General features: G+C 35.0%; 1 long non-coding RNA gene across 1 annotated transcript; it reads right to left on the bottom strand.

Annotated features, from left to right (window-relative positions):
- Positions 1 to 726: 726 nt before the first annotated feature.
- On the bottom strand, positions 727 to 14,195 carry LOC145663728 (uncharacterized). Its single transcript, XR_014127259.1, has 2 exons — positions 13,991 to 14,195; positions 727 to 1,203 (listed from the first exon to the last, which is right to left on the bottom strand). It is a non-coding gene; the product is annotated as an uncharacterized LOC145663728 (long non-coding RNA).
- Between the last annotated feature and the right edge of the window lie 6,566 nt (positions 14,196 to 20,761).

The following is a 20,761-nucleotide window of genomic DNA, read 5'->3' as shown; positions in this document are numbered from 1 at the left end:
GAAGTATTCACAATTCAAATATGTCTGTATTAAGTACCATTAAGTACCACACATTTTGATTAGACTCTACTAGGGTTGTTACACAGATTGGATCGGCCAGGAAAAGACAATATTTGTATTTCCGAACGATACATGCTGGAAGTAGAAGACCTTTAGGGGGGCGGTTGTCCCCTCCGCACACCACGTGGATCCGCCAGTGGTGACAGTTAAGAGTTTTTTGTCCGTTGAAGTGTAGCGTCCCTTAACAGCATTGATGCTGTATCTGACGTTGATCTACCGTGTAAGGTCGGATCCGAATCACCATAATGCGTTCAAATAATAATGGTGTCCCACCGGAAATCGATCCCGAGACAAAGTGTATCAAAGGCTCAAGCGCTAAGCGACTACACCGGCGGAAAGACTCAGCGCTATTGTTAGAAGTATAGTATGTGTATCACTGAAGACCATACGCGTAACTTTTAGGAGTGTTTGTGTCACCATTGCCAGAATATAAACAACACCGGATACAATATGCTGTTTAACGGTGTATTGTTCACAGTTACAGTGCACAGAGTTAAATAAAGAGTCAATTAAGAACTGTGAGTTATTATGGGTAATTAACCAGAGATTTTTGCCCTATAAAAATACTCTTTTCTAGATTTTTCTTCTTAAAATCTACACATGAAATTTTACACTTAAACTTTCAGTGTTTATCAGCTTGATGTAATTGACCGATTAATGTAAGTCTTTCTATTCGGGAATGTTATAGTTTATTGTTTTTTTTTAAAAAAAAAAATACATTTTAAGAGTTGATAATAGTTTCAGGCTAAAACTCACTCATCATAACTAAGTACGCCGAGCGCCATCTACCCAGATTCATAAACTAAAAGCTTCAACATCCGAATCTTCTTGATAGTTATGACACTAAGATCTTGCGAAGAATCCTTTTTTTTTCTTTGTTTTCTCGAAACTTACACATGTGGATTTACAGTCATCCATTTCATTTTGGTCAGCATAATGAGATCTATTCATTGTTGTGTCTGACCTTTGCACATTTTGTTTCGTTGAACGCTAAATTATGTTCTTGAATTTCCCTTTTTCGTTGCTCTAGTGTCTAGCGTGGGCGAGTTCTAATCCCTGTGGGACACAATCCCGAAAATATTAAAGCCTGTGACGGTGGTTCGGTTTACACCCTGTAAGTCCATCCTTCTTCATGCCTCGGTGCTGAAAAGAGACACTATATTTAATTATTATTGAATTTTTAATTTCAAGAAATTAAAATGATTAAAAAAACTTTTATTACTATTACTACTATTATTTTTAATCACTAATATAGAATTTGTTACAAACCTCTTATTTTGCCGTGATATCTGGAAATAAAATTAATTGCTAATGCCAGTAGTCTACTAAGGCAATTTGTTATTTGTTGCCAGATTTATTAAGTCTGAGTTAAAATTAATTATCAAGTTCCTTCTAAATAGACCACCAATCTTTCTAATTGTTTGATCAAGCTCTCCATTCTTTGTTACATTGAGAAAAACATGTATGTGGCGTACACAAAAACGTAGGTTACATGTGTAAATCCTGTAATTTTTGGACTTCACGTACAACAAACGTATAACTGAAAAAGTATATTTCATACGTACTCTCCGCATAAGTGTTCCGAATAAACGTACTTTTTGTACGAAAGGAAGAACAGTATATAGTTGGTCAGGATCTCACATGGAGATGGACGTATTTAACGTATAGCTGACGTATGCAACATACGTATATATATGTAATATACAGAAGACTGTTAGATGTTAGAAATCCTGCAACAGCATGACGTAATATCTAAAGGCAATGCGTATGTAGCATATGGATAGCGTATGCTCTGTATAGATTTCCGTAGTGAATATATGAATCCGTGTATTTGTACTATATACTGCTATCCGAAGAATGGATTTTTCTCAGTGTACCTCACTTAGACTTTTCATTTCCCTGTACTTTTTCTCTTCTTTGTTAATATTTTGTCAGTATACTTCAATCTGTGATTTGTTTACTTATTTTTCCTTCTGCCATTTCCTCCATATAACTGAAGTGTGATTCCTTTATGTCTCAAATGTGCTTTTTCGTCATATATGTTCTTTTTGAAATATTCTTCAGTGTACTCCTGTCTCCTTCTACCATTTCCAATACTGTTTCATTGGATACCATGTTCATCCATTAATTTTAGTTATATTTATACGACACCACATTTCGAAGGCTTCCATTCTCTGTTTTATTTTCTCCTACAGTGCATGCCTCATAACAATACAATGCCACATTCCACACATATGCTTTCATTCCTTTTCATTCAATTTTATTTATCACAATATTTCCGGCTAGAAGCTAATGTTTTTTCTCTGAACAACTTCTCCGGCTGAGCTATCTTAGATTTTAGACCGCAGTCTCACAGAAACTTCAAATTGATTAATAAATAATTATTTCTATTAAACATGATTTAAAGAATCCGTTAATCAAATATTAACTATTCCGCTTAACTAAAGTACTGAACATGAAAACACTGAAAGAAGTCCAATGAGTTCCAATGAGTTCTAAAGAAGTCCAATGATGTAAAGGTTCATTTCCGTGTACATATTTTTTTACTGGCTAGGGTTATATGCCAGACCATTGCTGTTGAGGCACTTATTCCACCTTGACACGAGATTATGCATGCCCTGGAAAAAAGAACACTTTGAATGTAGTATGGACCCACTGCATCACAGCTTGACGCACTTCTTCATCCGATCCAAAGTGATGCTCCCGTAGGTTTCTGGAGTGGTCCAAAAACGTGGAAGTCAAGGGATTTAAGTCAGGACTATACACAGGATGGTCTAGCACTTCCCACTTCCATGATACGAAAAGATTATTTTTTTTTTTTTTTTTGGCAAAATGAGGCCGGGCATTGCATTGCAATAAAATGACGCCCTTTGTGAGGTTACTCAGGAATTTATTCTTGATTGCTAGCCGCAGCCGACAGATAATGTCGCCGAATTTGTTGGCGTATATTGTTTGTCCTTTGGGGAGGAACTCCACTAGCAGAGGCCTCTGCTCGTCGAAGAACACAGTTACCATGACTTTAGCATCTGATGTTGTGGAAGGGATGTTCTTTGGTTTAGGCTGCCTCGCATGCTTTCATTACATACACTCATGTTTTAATTCCAGTTGAAAATGTGGACATACGGATTCATCTCCGGCAATGATTTTTCCAATGAAATCATCATCCTCGTTCTGATATCGCGGCAAATGGTTCAGTAGTATTCAGATTCTGTTGTGCAGTTGTTCCCCGGACAATGACTTGGGGACCCATTGATAACAAACCTTCCGGTAATCTATTCTATTGCGCACAATGTCATGCACAATGCCATGGGATACCTCCACTTGAGCATTAATAGCATCCAAGGAGACCCGTCTATCAGTTTAAATGCAATTGTCAATAACAGGAACTGTCTCATCAGGAATACGATTCGTCACCTGCCTGGGTCGCGTATTGTCAATCAGTGTCTCCCTGCCATCACGAAAACGCAGACACCACTTTCGCACTGTTTTGCCTGAAACACACTTCGCAACATACACTCCCAGCGTTGTCCTGTCTATTTACGCTGGATGGATACTTTCCGCACAAAAAAAGCGTATCACAAACGGCTGTTCTTCCTTGGTAACATTGGTCACTTGTACCGGCATTGGTGTGTTAGACTGCGCCACGTCCTACCTAAGGGAGAGAAAGGAACATTAATAAGTGGCCAACCTCTGCTAAAGTGTCAGACAACGTCCGTGTGCAACAAAGGTAACATTTATTATGGCCTACACATATACGAATACAAACATATAACAGGACTAATATCTCCCTTAACACGTTGTCCGGATATTTGCAACTGAACCCTTTCCTTTGACTGAACTTAATAGATTATATAGGGGGGTCTAATAATTTCTACACTATTGGCCTTTACATAGGATGAAAACACGGCGCAACACGCTTCCGACTTCAACTATTGATTTTTCAATAATATTTATAGACAACAATTTAAACGTCGTTCGATAAAGTTTTGAAGTTGTAAAGCCAAGAACCAAAGTAGTAAAGCCGATTAGAGATGTATATGTAGCATATTTAAAGGACACCAGCACCTGTACCATGAATAAAAATATTATTATTTTCTTCATGATCTAAATGGTCAGTGTAATAATGTTTCTTGTTGCACGACGATTTAGTCTATCTTCATACACTTCGTAATGAACTTAATTCTTAAAGCAACACTAGCGGTGTAGTTCATGAATAAAGGTGCTTATAGAAGTGTTGGGCATTCGGTTATCATTTGGTATTAACTTAAAAGTTTTAATTACAGCTTTGTGTTATCATTGGGAAATTTAAAGCCTACGTTATGTGTCTACGACATTCCAAAATGTCTTCATGCGATCGTGACACTAATACAAAAAAATGGGAAATAAAAGACAAGGAAGAATCCAGTACAGCATCTTCATGGATTTACGGCAAGGTATTTAAAAACTAATAATTAGGTTGGAAGTGTAATTGGTTATTAATTTGATGGATCACCAGGCCTGTAGCTAGACCAAAAATGTCGGAAGGGGGCGGCTAAAGTTAGGGGCGCCCATGCAGCCATATTATAGTCCAGCCTACCGTGCAAAATCTAGGGGGCAGCCAAAATTTATGGGGGCGGCCCCCTAGCTCCCTGGATCATCTAAAGATTTTAGAAAAAGAGATAGGATGCATCATCGTCACTGTCAACGGTACAATTAGCCAATGAGGATTCCAGTAAACACTTGAACTTACATACTGATCCAGGAATATGATCACCACAGATAAGTAACGTTAAGTAGAATACGATTGTTACTAAACGTCCAGTTTGATCAACAAAAGAAAATCTAAATTAAAACTGGAAGACATTTAATAAATTTTATTTGAGATTTCTTCTAATGACGAAACAAACGATAGATGATGATTAATTATTTCCGAAATTAAAAGTTCTGTATACCTTTTCGTTTATTTTTTATTTATCTATTAAAAAGAATGTTTTCGGTTGAACTGAGTGTGTGAGAGATTTAGCGAAAAGAACACGATGACTTTCAGATACGAAGTCACAAATATCGAAAATGAACTGAAACGTGGAATATGCATAGTGTTCTTATCCCAGATCCATAATGGAGTAAAGGTAGAATGCCAGAAATATATTTCTGAGAAGTTATTAGTTAGGGGATTAGGAATAGGAATTAGATTTCTGGGCTTTCGACAACTATGTCATGTTAGCCCTTTATGTATGAAGGATAACGTCTCTCGGTGATCACCCTGTTCAAAGAAAGAAAGAAAGAAATTATTGGGGAAGCAAGGAAGCGGCCTGCGACCTGTATGTTAACTACCATCCCGATATTTGCCAAGTGTGAATGAGGAAAAGTCAAGAAATCTACACTCAGGATGGCTGGCGTGAAAAAACTTTTACACTTTTTAGACCGAGTGTCTTCACTGGGAATCGAACCTGCGAACACCAAAGATGAGAGCATTAGCAACTAGAAGCTATTAGTTATTGTTGAGTTTGTTATCTCGTACATTTTTAGCATTTAGTAGTCATAGAGAAAAAATGAACTTCATTTGGGTAGTAAGGTTTAGAATGTAGTAAAATAACTTGTTTGTTTTAATTTAATTTTACTCCAAATAACTAGCATGGAGATAAATGATTAATATTTCTGGACAAATCTATTCCAATTAAACTCATATCAAGGAAAAAGGAAAGAAATAAAAGTTATTAAAGTATTGCACTAACAGGCACGTAGCCAGGATTTCGTAATAGGGGGGGGGGGGTCCGAGACATGAAATACTGTGGTTATCACATCAGAGTTCGATTATTCTAAACTATTTTACTGGTAGCATATGGTTCGTTTAGTCAGGATTTCGTAATGAAGGGGGGGGGGGTTGACACGAATATTGTTGTTATCACAGCAGGGGCTTGATCAATTTAAACTATTTTAATAGCAACATATATTAGTTTATTAAGACTTTAAAATTAGGACATGTTAGTAAGTATTTTAGTAACTAACTATGAAGAAATTTCGAATAAAAGAATATTTAAAAAAATGATTTGACATGAAAATGAAATCAAATCTTTAAGTTTTACGTCCCACGGTTATGCCGGTTAGGCTAAAGGAGACGGTGATGATGAGAGATGAGTGAAAGGGTGAAATGAAGAAAGTGGGAGGTAACGGGACAATCCCGGGAAAACCCACTAGCACGGTGTTTGTCCACCACGAAGTCCACACGGCGCGTAATGCTACCGAACCAGGGACCCCAAGCACCGGAGGTGAACACTCTACCACTGAGCTACCGCGCAAAAAAAAAAAGAAAGAAAGAAAGAGAGATTTAAAAATAGATTTTACAATATCTACGTTCCTTCTTCTGTCTATCCAAATATAACAATTTTCCTTTCATTATGACCTCAAATATTAAAAAAAAAGTACGTATCCAATAATGTCTTGTAAAATATTTTATTATATCTGGCTTCCTTTCTCTGTTTAATCAAATGTTACTAGAACTTTCTTTCCACATAACTTTTTTTTTTTTATTATTTCGTCAACTGCTGTCTGTTCCAAATGACAAGTTAAACGAGCAGAAAACTGTTTCTCAAATAACATGTTTGATACTGCAGAGAAGTGATGATGAAAAATTATTTTTATTTTTAGCTTTTTTATTTTTAACGCTTATTCTTCCTATTACTTGTTTCTTTTTGTTTCATCCTTCCTTAATTTTTTTCTGCTCTCGAAGGGGGAGGGGGTCCGGACCCCCCGGACCCACCCCTTGGCTACGTGCCTGGTACTAACCCACTATTGTTGATTTTGTTTAACAGTTGTAATATTGTAATTTGTAAACTATTACCGCTAAAATTGAGAAGAATTGTATATTTGTTTGTGGATATTCCGTCAGGCGATGTTCTGTTCCCGATGTTCTTTACTTTTGAAACTACATCATAGCACTGACGAAGGGCCCCGCGGTGCTTGCTTTCCATAGGATCTGCCGAAGCTAACAATGCCTGTGCGTTTGTATCACGATACATCTCATTTAGTTTGTTTTAAGATTAAGTTTTCGGTAAGCAACTTATATTGTTCATATGCTATGAGGTTTATTTTTTTAATTCCCAGGTGCGAAGTTGAGATGATTTGACCATGAATACTGTCGAATTCTAACTGTGGAATATATCTGCTGAAGAAATATAGCATATTGAGTTCCTTGGAGACGTCTGTGCTGCATCCATAATGTACTTTCTACCCATTTAATACAATTTTTATTTCTTTATTTGTTTGACTTTCTAATGCCTTTTAAGCATGTAATTGTTTCTGAGTTTATGAGCGATGGTTACGGGGTAAGTAATTTCCAATGAAAGAAACACATTCAAGGCCTTAAGTCTCTTCTTCTTTTCCTTCCTCTTGGAAATGGAAGTAGGTAGAAATATAAAAGTAGTTTTAACCTTTCAACTACGGAGGTAAATTCTTTAACACACTGCACGTAGTTGGTCTTTAATTTTTTTCTAAAAAATAGCACAGTACCATCTGATAAATATACACTTGTTGCGCTGCAACAAAACCTCTGTAGCGTAAGTGGTGATATACATGTACAGTACGTTCGAAGATTATCTTTTTCATATTCGTTTGATCTACTTGATGAGCGATTCATTAACGTTCATCCTCAAGTAAGTGAAAAAAAGTGGGTGCGTCATGGACATGACATATCATCGTCTCACTTAGTTGACGAAATATGTTATTGGGTGCCATTCGACGCAACTAGAGGAATGTTAAAACCACATTGGTCTTAACTAATTACATGGTAAATGTTGTCCCATCATCTAAAATACTTCATTCGAGAGACAGTTTACAGTGAGACACAGCTCTAAGCTTTCCGTGAATGGGGTGGTGATAATACCTAGTGACAAAACAAGAGCATCGCCGAGTTATTTATTTATTTATTTATTTTAAATATAACTTTCCTACCATCTTCTATTCCTTAGGAAGCAAATAGGAGACCTCACATTTTGAACTTACATGTCTGACCAGAATGGAACTTTAATGTCATTAAAAATTACGTAAAAATATAAAAGGTTTATTTTGTTAAAACAAAATATCTTGCGCATTACTTGAAGCGTTTAAAAGTTTAATCTGATAATTTGCTTGGAAGTTCTTCAAACAAATACTTAGCTGTTACGGAGTAGGCTATAGTATCTGAAGCTGATAATTTATATTCAGATTAGCAACCGACCTAATTTATTACGGAACTATAGTTTTGACACATATGGTGCGGTTTTATTATACTGTTTACAGGGAGTTGCTTCTAAGTATTATATATTATTTGGGCAAGTGATGTGGGAACATACTAAAAGTCTTCGAACCATTAGTACTATATAGTGTATATAATATATAAAATCGAAAAGTTTAGTTACTGTATCAACGGCAATTTGTGTTTTTATAACAGCTTAATTTATATGAGGATTGTCGAGAATAGACTTTTATTGCCCAAAATAATGTGGTTTTACACAAACATTATAATTTTGAGTATTAAGAGTTTCCCAAATATCAAAATGAATCAAAATATAAATTATAAACTATGAATGCTACAATCAACTAGAAAACAATTATCTTTATTTTGTAATCAAATTCTTAAGTTTCTTTTACGGAAACAAGTCAAACCCGCATAAAAATTAACGAATTTACAGAAAAAGCCTCCAAGTCGATTACTCTCCTGGTGGCGTTCCTTTCTTAAGGATTCTAGGAGAAGACAATTTTCAACTGTAACTTTATACTTAGCATCTGGACATCAGTATAACTCGGAAACTAACTTATAGATTACCGTTTCGTAGTTACAAACCTGCTTCCGGCTCGTTACGTAGAACACGTAAGGTGAATCGATAATAATAATAATAATAATAATAATAATAATAATAATAATAATAATAATAATAATAATAATAATAATAATAATAATAATAATAATAATAATAATAATAAATCTGCTTGAAAAAAGAATTAGTGTTTTGAAAGATTGCAAGTTCAGTATTTATTTCAAAGAAATGAAAACCTTTCGAAAATCCATTAAGGTTAAGTGCACCTTTCTCCCCTCCATTGCGGGCGGATTCTTGAAACAAGGATGTATCGAGAGGATGAATTCTGGAAATTGCCAAATGTGAAGAAAGAACGTTAGTACTATATCATTGGAACTTATGAAGAAATACAAATTATAAAATCAATAAAACGTTTTAGAAAAACAGTATTCCGAATAATTCAGTCTCCGGAAAATTGTCACTAATTGGGGTTGACTTATGGTCTTTCAAAATAATCTGTAACATAAGATATTGATATTCGCAATGTAATCGATAAATAATAAACAAAGATGAGAGAAAATGATATATTATTTGACTTTAGAAAAATATTTACTATCACATACCCCCACATCTTACTGTGGACACTATTTTACATTCGAACGTTTCGTATGTATGTCTTAATAAGGCACCTGCACCTTTTACTTCCATTCTAGGTCAAACACTTGATACATGTATTTAATTTATTACTTTAGATCGAATTTAACGCCTCTGACTTTTTGGAATTCGTAGATGAAGGCATTTCAATATTAACAATTAAAACCCCTCATTAACATCCTTCCTCGTCGAATTTCAAGAAACTCCCTTCCTAGTTGTATCTTACGTCAACAATGATATGTATTGTTCGAATTTCAAGTTTCTAGCTTATGCGATTTGGCCAGGTCGTTTATCATTCACTCTCTCAAGACTTCTTTTATACATATAAACATGTATTTTCCGTCACTATTTTTTTTATATACCATCCTGCAACTGCATGCCATACAAATGTTGAAATGACAATATCATAAGAGCAGTTTCTTCTCAGAGGAATCAACGCGGGTGTAATCAGCAAATTATTCGAAGGCAGGGGGAATACTTTTTACATACGGGGCGGACTTTTTACATACTAAACGCAAACAAAAAGTCTTCTATCAGAATACGAAAACATAAACAGCACAAATATAATGTACACATATTATTATTATAACATATGTGTTATTATTATATTTTGAAAGTGTTATGGTAAAGAGGGGTTGATTTTGAACACACATTTTTGTATGTTGAGCATAATGGGGAATGTCCTGTTACAGCAAAAAGCAGAACTCCATGGCCCCCTCATCAGAAATGTAAGCTTGTACTACTATTTAATCTTCTCAGAAGCATTGTAGTATGAAGTCTAGGCACTGCAAGATTTTGTCGTGCGAGGTTTTGGTGACGAGGTTCTGGCCAGGCGAGATTTTTGATCGCGAGGGATTGGACGGCGAAGTTTTGGCCAGGCTAGGTTTTTGTCCCCAGAGTTGTGCAACACAAGCTATCTCAAGTATTTTATGACATATAAAGTGTTTTTCCACTATATCCCTTTATGTTTACACCCAACGCCGCTGACGCGCCTGCTCCCAACAAACGCACCACCTCGCTATAGTAAGACACAGATGCCGTGAGGTGTGAATTCTGATTTCAGTGGTGGCGCTAGGATCAACTAGGCGGTGAGAACCCTTTCCGCTTTCTGTTTGACAAGTCGCTGTTAGCACGTTCTCACCCTATTCCTCTTCCCCGTCTCTTCCCTCTTCATATTAACAACACCTCAGAAAGTAGAAGGACGCTAGAGACTTTTTACTCAGGATCACATAATATTATGTTAGTAGTGGATACAAAATTTGCTTATTTTGTTAAACTATTTTCAGACTACCACGTGTCTGTTAGTATATATCTTCTTGTAGGCATTTGTATGAGCTCTTTATTCGTTTTAGGCCTATATACCGGTACGTTTACGTTTAGGTATGCACTCTGCCGTTCCATTATTATAACTGATTTATGTAAATTCTCTTGCATTTCGTTAAAACGTAAGATGAAGACTACGAAGGACTTACTGTATAATAATGCAATAGACTAAGCTTCCTCAATCTATTTATTTTATATCACGACCCCATTCTATCACATCTTCTTGCCTGCGAAACTCACAATTAATTTTCTGTTTATAAGTTTTCTTTTAATTGCTGTTCATCGCTTACGGTAAGTTCTATATATATATATATATATATATATATATATATATATATATATATATATATATATATATATATATATATATAATTCTGCAGATTTTAACGAGGTTCATTCCTCTTTTATTCCAATTAGTTTTAAAACGATTCTAGTAGCTAATTTCTCAATATGCTTTTTTGTATCTGGAAACAAGTGTACAAATAAAAATATGTCTATCAAAAGAAGTTCAAGATATTAAAAAAATATTTTTCTGCTACTAGACCCTAATTACATTTATCATTTACATTTCCGTTCGCACCCTCATATCGGGCTGTGGTGGCTCCGTGGTAAGCAGGTGGCAAAGGCCGAATGATCTCGGGCGTTTGACTTCGAATCATGAGGTGCAATCCACTTAGGATTCGAGTACCTCTGAAGAGCATGGTCGGATTTTTAACTGTCCTGGAACTTTCTGTGTTCGTCCCCCTGTCGTGTTTGGATTACGCATAAATTGCACGAACTGTCCATGGTGAACACTATTCCGCTTGGGACGAACTTTGAAAAAAAAAAGAGGTAGAGCGTTCATCTATGGCGCATAGGATCCTTGGTTCGATCGCAACTCGGGCCAAGTGAGCTTTGTGGTACAAACATCGTGTGCATGTGTTTCCTTGAGTTCTGCCGTTTCCTCCTACTCCATCCCACCATTTAATTCATTTCTCATCATCACCGTCTTATTTAGTCTAGCCGGCATGATCGTAGGACGTAAAAGTCATTGTTTTCAACCCTGATATTGTAGCGAGTCCAAGGTTGAGAAACCTCGCAATAGACAAAGTGGACAATTTATAATGAAAAAAAAAATATATCCCACGACTTTGTCCTTCAGGCTAAATGAAACAGATGATCGATGAAAGTAAATTATAAAGTGCATGTACTTTTGTGGTTTCACTGGAAATCGAACCGGGGACTATCTGCAACAAAGCCAAATACGGTAGCTACTTGACCAGAGGAAGGGCTATTTTAATATCGAATAATATAGTGAAATATGCATGTGGTATAATACAAAAGGCCTAGACTAAAGACGGGATTTTCAAGAAATGTCAACATGCTTATTATACCGTTAGGAGGCAATCATGATGAGATAGAACGAAGGGATATTACGTTGTGTACATCAAGTAAGTTTTTTGCCATGATTTTTTTATTTAATAATAATAATAATAATAATAATAATAATAATAATAATAATAATAATAATTTAATTCTTTTTGATTACGTGTTCATTTGTATCTTACCGACAAATATTTACATAACCGTAGTAATATATATATATATATATATATATATATATATATATATATATATATATATATATATATATCATCATAGGTATTCTGCCTTTATTGGCAGGTCACTTGCCGCAGCTGAGAAGCTTCCATGCTCCACGGTCCTCCGCTAACCTTTTCGTCTTCGCGTATGATCTTTCTGTTTTAATATCATCCATTAATTGTAGTCTCATTCGCCCCCTCCCTCTCTTTCCCGCCACCATACCCTCTAGGACATCCCTCATGATACAATCTCTTCTTAGGCAATGTCCCAACCAGTTTCTCTTCCTCTTCCTAATAATATCTAAAAGTGTTCTTTTCTCACCCACCATTTCTAACACTCTCTCATTCGTTTTCCGCTCGACCCAACTAACTCTTTCCATTCTTCTCCACACCCACATTTCGAAGGCTTCCAGTCGATTTTCGTCACCCTTACGCAATGTCCACGTTTTCGCCCCATACAGCACAACACTCCACACGAAGCATTTTATGAGTCTTTTTCTCAACTCTTTGTTCAAGGTCCCACAAAACAGACTTTTCTTTCTTTTAAAGGCTTCTTTCGCCATTCCTATCCTTGCTTTTATTTCACGTTCACATTTCATGTCATTACTAAAAACACTACCCAGGTATATAAGAACTACATATATATGCCCGTAACCAGCGCAAAAATGTAGGGGGGGGGGGGCCGATCCAACCATATGATAGTTCATCACCATAATAGTTCATTTGTAAGCCTACCGTGAACATTTTTGGGGGCCAGCAAAAATTTAGGGGGGGCCGGCCCCCCTAGACTCCCTCTGGATACGGGTCTGTAATATATATGAAGAAAGTTTAAAATGCGTCTTTCCCAAAGTAACTCTTTGTTGAGTTCACCATTGCTACCCAGAATGCTTCATATGTTTTACAATAGTGTATATTGAGCACGTAACGAACGCTAACCAACTTCCTGATACAGCCTGAGACACAAATTTATACTGAAAACAGAAACAATCTATAACAATATAAGATGAAGTTGAAGGAAGTTGGTCAGTGGCTGCACTGAAAAATATAATTTATTTGCTTGATGGTACTTGAGGAAAGCATGTAGAGAAACCTCAGACAGGATAGATAGTCTTCGGATTTGTACCTCGGAACATAACATTAAGACAGAAGTTCGCTAACACTAGCCTATATTTGTGATTGATATTTTTTATTTGATGTTTAGCGTCTTTTTCAGCAGCGAGACAATATGGGACAGGTGGATCTACAGGTTAATGAGGAATCCGAACTACATGTGCGCCCGCCGATAGCCGCTTAGGCACGAGCTAGCTACTTCTCTACATTTATTCGATAAGCATTTCCCTTTTAAAATCTCGGGTTTTCCTTGCATTCCAGTGAGTAGCATGTTCCAAGCAGGTTTTCTGAAGGAAATTCGAAGGAACGAACAAAATCTCGTATAATTATTACAGTTCAATTTTCAAATAAGGATTCATAATCTCTGATATATATATATATATATATATATATATATATATATATATATATATATATATATATATACAGGGGTGCAAAGAAGCAACAAAATTTACTTGCCCAAGCAAAAAGCTACTAGCCCACACCCCACAATAGGAATAATTTACTTACCTTCGATATGATATTAAATACTAGCCCAAGGCGAGTGGGCGAGTGGTTATTTGCATCATTTCTTATTATTTTCATGAAAAATCGTATTTTCATTGTGAGTGCAAATTGTGGGTAATCCTTTATCATATAGGACATTCTTTCATCTTATCTTACAAAAACAATAAAACACAGAGTGGGATATACGAAACACGAAATTCAAATCAACTTAAATCTTAAATTACTATAACCACAGTGTCTTTATTTTGACATAACAAAATCCTATTGTTCGCAAAATCATTCAATTGTTGTGTAATATCATGCACTTACTTAAATAACTATTCCAGAGAAGCAATATACTCCATCGTGGCTAAATGATTGTCTTTTCACATTGTTTTAATAGGTAATGGGTTGAGTCTTTCTGGGAGCTTATGTTTTCAATTCCAAGTTAAGCTGCCTGATAATACTCGCTTGCCTTCCCTTCTTATAACGCTCGCTCAGTTCCTCATCTAGCTAGAAAAAAAAATCTTGTTGAAGCATACTAAATAAAAATAAAACGTTAACTATAGATTAAGAGAGTTAAAATAGTTTAGGAATCAGTTTTATTCATAACTCACTGTAGAACACACTCGTGTCTGTGTGGATAGTGTACGCGCCTGTGGTGGGGAAGACCCTGGTTCGAATCCCGGTAGGAGCTCATGTGGTTCGGATCCCAAGTCAAGCTGTAGGTCTACGTCCCACATATTCTTGCTGCTGAAACGGACGCTAAACTCAAATAAAAAAGCATATCGTAACCAATTGTATTTATATTTATTATATATATAAATCTCCTCATTGTTCAGCCGACAAAGAAAAGGATATATTTCTCGCGTACGATTCGACAATGAAAGGGAAAGGAATAATATGAACACAAGAAAAGTAAACACTTTTTCTTTCTTGATTAATAGCAAAATATAATTCTTATAGCAATAGTAAGTACTAGAGTTCATAAATTTGCAACACTGTTTTAGTTCACATATTTTCCGTCTATCTTGTCATCTGTGGCGCACTATATCACTGTGGTTCTCCTGCCGTGACGTAAGAGATAGCATTCGAGCTTTTTCGTAGCCATTTAGCACAACTTGTATCGTGTTTGTGCATTAGTTTCTATGTCATACGTATACACTGTATTTCAAACAATCACTACCGAGTGTGCCTTGGTCATTTAGGGGAGAAACTAAATAATATTCCCCTTTTTCCTATTTTCATGTTGCCCGACGATACAACAGCAATGCCCTAGGCTATGTCTCACATTCGTTTCGCTTTCTTGAAGCCCTATCATGAAAATGATAATGAACAACATATCCGTAGCAGATACACTACGCTCCTGCAAGTAACTTAGAATTGTTATTAATAAACTATCATATTATTTCGAAAATAATGTTCTTGATTAGCCGAAATCAATTAGCAATTTCTTCTGAAGAAAAAACTGGAATCATCGTAGAGTTATACCAATAGTCTGAGAAATCGGTATGCAAGCTGCACTACAGATGTCCCACTTGCTATCTTAATTGCTACAAGCAAAATCCAACCTTAGAAGTGGATCCCTTACAGGTTTATTATGCATTGAAAAAATAAGTATCTTTTCCTGTTGATCACTACAGTACTCTTAGTGTTCGTATGTATAATTTTGTCCTTTAAGATTTATATTGAATTTTATTTCCCGGTAAGTATTTCTTATTTTTTTATGATCAATGAATACTGTTTGTTTTGACACCGTATTTAGTTGCCTACACAATAACACTGACCATTTTTTCTTTTTGAAATGAATAGTTTTGAGATACGCCAGTGTTGCGTGACTCATGCTATTTGGAATGTTGTACATAAGTTCCTTAGATTAAAGTAAGAAGTATGGGCTGTAGAATTTAAGGTTTGAAACTTCATTTGCAAGTAGAGTTACCATATGCTAGACTATTTTTATGAAAGAGGGCATTTTTGCTTTACAAAAATATTTTTTTTTTCTATTCCTCGGTAAATTTCTTAATGACATAACAAGACAATATAATTTATATAACTGAAGTTTTAGAATATCGATTACGAAAATATTGAATTTCATTGCTTCACACTTACAACTGGATCTGTTCAATTTATTTACAAGGTACACTTATGTCCAAAATGATTGTCGCATATCTATAACTGCCTTTTGTAAGAATATCATGTGATAATGATTTTGCAGGGTACTTCCAATACTGATACTATGTGTATAATCGGGAGATGTATGTTTCTGGTAAAGTTCATAGTAAAAGAATAATAAATGCGAAAATTAGAATGAGTAAACAAAAAGTTGCTAAATGGACAAGAAAGTTTTATTTTCGTTTTCTTGTTCTTATTTACTGCTAATTTGACATGAAATTTGCCACATACATGTCTTTGCCGATTATACGCAAGGGTGGCTGGTGGGCTACAGTCCATCTCCCCCCGCCGAAATTTTGAGAAATCAAAATGTTCAAATTAAAGTACTAAAAAGGCTATAAAAATCTAAAAAAAGAAAGCAATCGAGAAAATGCAGTCTTTCCCGAAAGAGAACTGGAATTTTCTTTCGCAATAGTAAAGAAAAGATATATACATAGACTATATTTTAATCTGGAGAAGTAGACGCTCTCAGATTTTAGAAAGGATATGCACACTATTAACTGAAGTCAATTCTTTAATTTTATAAAACTCAAATAAACGAACAACGTGATATAAGTTACATTCGAGTTTCATTGATATATTTGCAGCGAAAAGTTGAATTATCCTGCCCAGGCGGAGAAGCAAGCAGTTAGGTGCGTCTCTTTCAAAGCGAAATGGTACTTTGAGAATTGGACTGCACCAGGGGGTGCACAGAGATGGAGGAACGAGGGGAACATTTGCCCCTTCCTGATTTATACGATTTCCTTACATTTTCAGGGATTTCGGGATATTCCTTACTTTACAGGGGCTTCCCCATGGAAAATCTTCCCCCTTAGAAATCTATTGCTGACGCTCATGGCCTACACTGTGATGTGATCTCGTGTCATAGTTGGAGAACTCATAACTATATGCTACTTCCAAGTTAATTGATGTCACTACAATACCTTGTTTGCTTTTTTTCCAGTTTTACGTCCCTTGTCACTTGCTAGCACCGAGGTCTACAGCTAAAAGTGACAACCCAGCTGCTACTCAGGTTTTTATTCGCTTTTAGCTCCCAGGAGGATTTGAACCCTCCAATAAATAGTTCGTATATTCTGAAATAGCCAACGTGAGATAGAGATATACGGCCATGCGTTGGCTATTTCCACTTTCCCGGTGATGAAGTTATTAACTAACTTCATTAAAACCATTTGAAAATTTGTCATGGTTTTTGGATATCTTACAGTACTCCATACTACTTTAAGCTAGAATGTTACAATACAGCAAAATTCTTCTTCTTCTTCTTCTTATTCTTATTCTTATTCTTATTCTTCTTCTTCTTCTTATTATTATTAAATGATCTAGTTGAAAAGTAGTTATTCTGAAGCAATGAAAATAATGGAATAGATACTGCATCTTATTCTTTCTTGACTACGGAAAGTTGTGTTTTTACTGTGCAAGTAAAATGTTTATTCCATTAAAGAAACTGCGGGGCGAAAATTGTTTTCCAAAGGAAAATAAACAGCTGCATATGATAACGATAGTATAGCTTTAAATATTCGTCTCATTCTAGATCAGCGTTTCCCAACCTTTTTCAACTTGCTGCACACTACAAGTGTAATTTGAATTTTCGCGGCACACCCATATTTATATATATATATATATATATATATATATATATATATATATATATATATATATATATATATATATATATATATATATATATATATATATATATAATTACTACTATTATTTCTAAATATAAAATACCTTGGTATTTTGCTGTGATTACTAATCTCCTTCTTACAGAGAAGAAAGCTCGATCACTGGTTTTCTTCCGTGGTAAATCATTATGCTTATTTTTCATTCTAATTTTAAAATAGAAAACTATTGCAATGAAATATAGGACTCGGGTTTTAAAAAGTCCACTTTCGCTTTCGAAAACTGTATCTAATCTTTCACTAAAAAGGAAGATCACTAAATAACGAACAAATAAACATATCTCCTATACCTTTAAAACACAAATGTAAGTAATTTGTATACATGTTTGCTTTGTTGAATTTATTGAATGATATGTTAAAATTTCAAGTTACGTAATAGTCTGCAACAATAAAGAAGCAATAATGGTCATGACAATGATAAATACGTTTTCCAACATTAAAAATGTACAGAAAAGTAACACACTATGCAACTTACAATTTTAGATTTATAGTAGAGGTTTATAGTAATGTGAAATACAAATATACATTTTCCCCTATGTCTTGCAATTTGGTTCCTATAGAATTAATAATTTGTTTCGATTTCCTCGCGGCACACCAGCGGCCCATTCGCGGCACACCAGTGTGCCGCGGCACACCGGTTGGGAAACGCTGTTCTAGATGGTGACTTCGAAAAACAGAACAGTGTCCACACGAGGTGTATCATTGGTAATGGTCTTGAATTGCGGAATTTTGTTACGGGAAATTCATCTCCCGGACGACTTCCGATCTTAATGTTGATCATCTTACAGCAATATCAGTGATATATATCCAGATTTTTTACCATATGAATTCAGATCTTAAGGATAGTTTCCATCCCCGAAGTTATTATACTAGTGTAAGCAATATTGAATCCACCATAGTTTTGAAGATCTCTAGTCTACTGACATCTACAGTAGTGTGAGATTGAGCAGCTATTTATTTGTTGTTTATTTCTTATGTGCCCACTCTTTAATATGCACTCAAAAAAATGGGAAATATCATTAATTTCACAAGAAAATCACAAATTAATTATGTTCTACATAATGATAGTTATTTTCAAAAAAAACAAAAACTTATCACTTACACTCTAGTACCAATAAATAGATAAATAGGAAAGAGTAAAAGATTTTCATATATATATATATATATATATATATATATATGTTCATAACTATTGTGAACGCCCAGTAAGTGTTCTTTCGTATCCTCATAATAAGTATATTGTTTCCATTCGTATGTCTCTTGTAGCAGATTGAGGATTTTTATACGCGCTATGGTCACCAAATACTCTTTTTATCATGGGGTAGAAAACATTCCTGTTAATAATACCACCAATTTTAGACATTTCCTTACGTTTTTTGTATGTAATCATACATTGTATCATGACGCTCAAGATACATCTTCTTGTTCAACAGTGTGCAAACAGATTACTCTTTTTCACTATAATTGCATCCAATTATTTTATTTTCTTCCTTTTCATTCATATCCTTGCTAGTTCGCTATTTGCTCGACCCAGCTACGTTTATTCATCTAAATTTCGAAAATATCTAGTTGTTTCCCCTTTCTTTTCTGCTAGGTTTATGGTTCCACCCAATATAAGTATTTAGGGGAGCAGGGGCTCAGTGGTAGAGCGTTTACCTCCGGTGCTTGATGACCCTGGTTCGATCCCAGCTCGCGCCATGTGGACTTCGTGGTGGACAAACACCGTGCTCGTTAGTTTTCTAGGGGTTGTTCCGTTTCCTTCCACTTCCTTCATTCCACCATTTCATTCATTCTCATCATCACCGTCTCCTTTATCCTAACTGGCATAACCATAGGACGTAAAACTAAAGATTTCATTTCATTTTTCCAACATAATGTATGAAATTTACTGTACGTCATAATCTTAACTTTTCATTCTAAACAGATTTTTCTTTCTAAAGATTTCTTTCCTCATTCGTAGTTTTCCATCCATTTCCATTCAATAACACTCTATCAGCATCGAACACAAATCACTTGTTCTATTTTCCACCACTCTACTTTTATTATTTGATACAAATTTTATCGTTCTAATACTCACTACTTTTGTCTTTCTTGTATTTACTTTCAACGCATAATTTGTGCATCTTTTCCAAGAGTTTGTTAACGCCTAAATACGTTAAGATAATTAGAGCAAAAGATTGAAATCATCTTGTAACTATGTCGTCTTGACTTAACACTCCTGAATTCTATTAAAATACCGTGTTTTCTATGAAGAAGTCTTTTCACTATTTCTTCTAGATTTGTGTATATAATTCCTTAAATTCAATCTCTCATATAATAAATAAAAATAATTTAAAGTACTCAAACATTTTTATATATAAAATTTTGATAATATCTTCTCGAGAGCTTAACTTTGTAGTATCGTCATCAATACTATGAAGATTAGATTTTAAATAAATGACTCTGCTCAGAATGTGGATATACTTTTGACGATCCTTAGACAAAACTTATATTTAATCACAGGCACATAAATAATACTCTAAAGAATGATCTTATGTTTAAAATGTGTTGAGGCCAGGCAATGACACATCGAATTACTCGAATTCCGCGACAGGAAGGGGACATTTTCAGATGGTCATATAAAAGATTATATTGGCAATAACAAAGTGAGTGAAGAATTAACTGTTCTGTATTCATCAACTGTAACTGAGCCAAATAATGCCTGAAGATCATTTAATGAAAACACAAAAACACGGAAATCATGATTGAATTACAAGTATTTCTATGTAGTTTTTACTTAAAAATAAAATACCATAATAATTATGATCCTCTTCTTCCACTGCGACTATTTCGTCCGCTCGTACTGAACCAATACATAAAGAGATCACAAAATTCTATTATGTCAAGCAACACACATTGTCTAAAGCAAGTTTATTTTCTTATTTTCAAAGATTAAAATAAA

Source organism: Thermobia domestica, chromosome 11 (assembly GCF_964235325.1).
Source record: "Thermobia domestica chromosome 11, izTheDome1.hap1.1, whole genome shotgun sequence".
Classification (NCBI taxonomy): domain Eukaryota; kingdom Metazoa; phylum Arthropoda; class Insecta; order Zygentoma; family Lepismatidae; genus Thermobia; species Thermobia domestica.
This window is presented reverse-complemented; position numbering and strand designations above follow the sequence as displayed.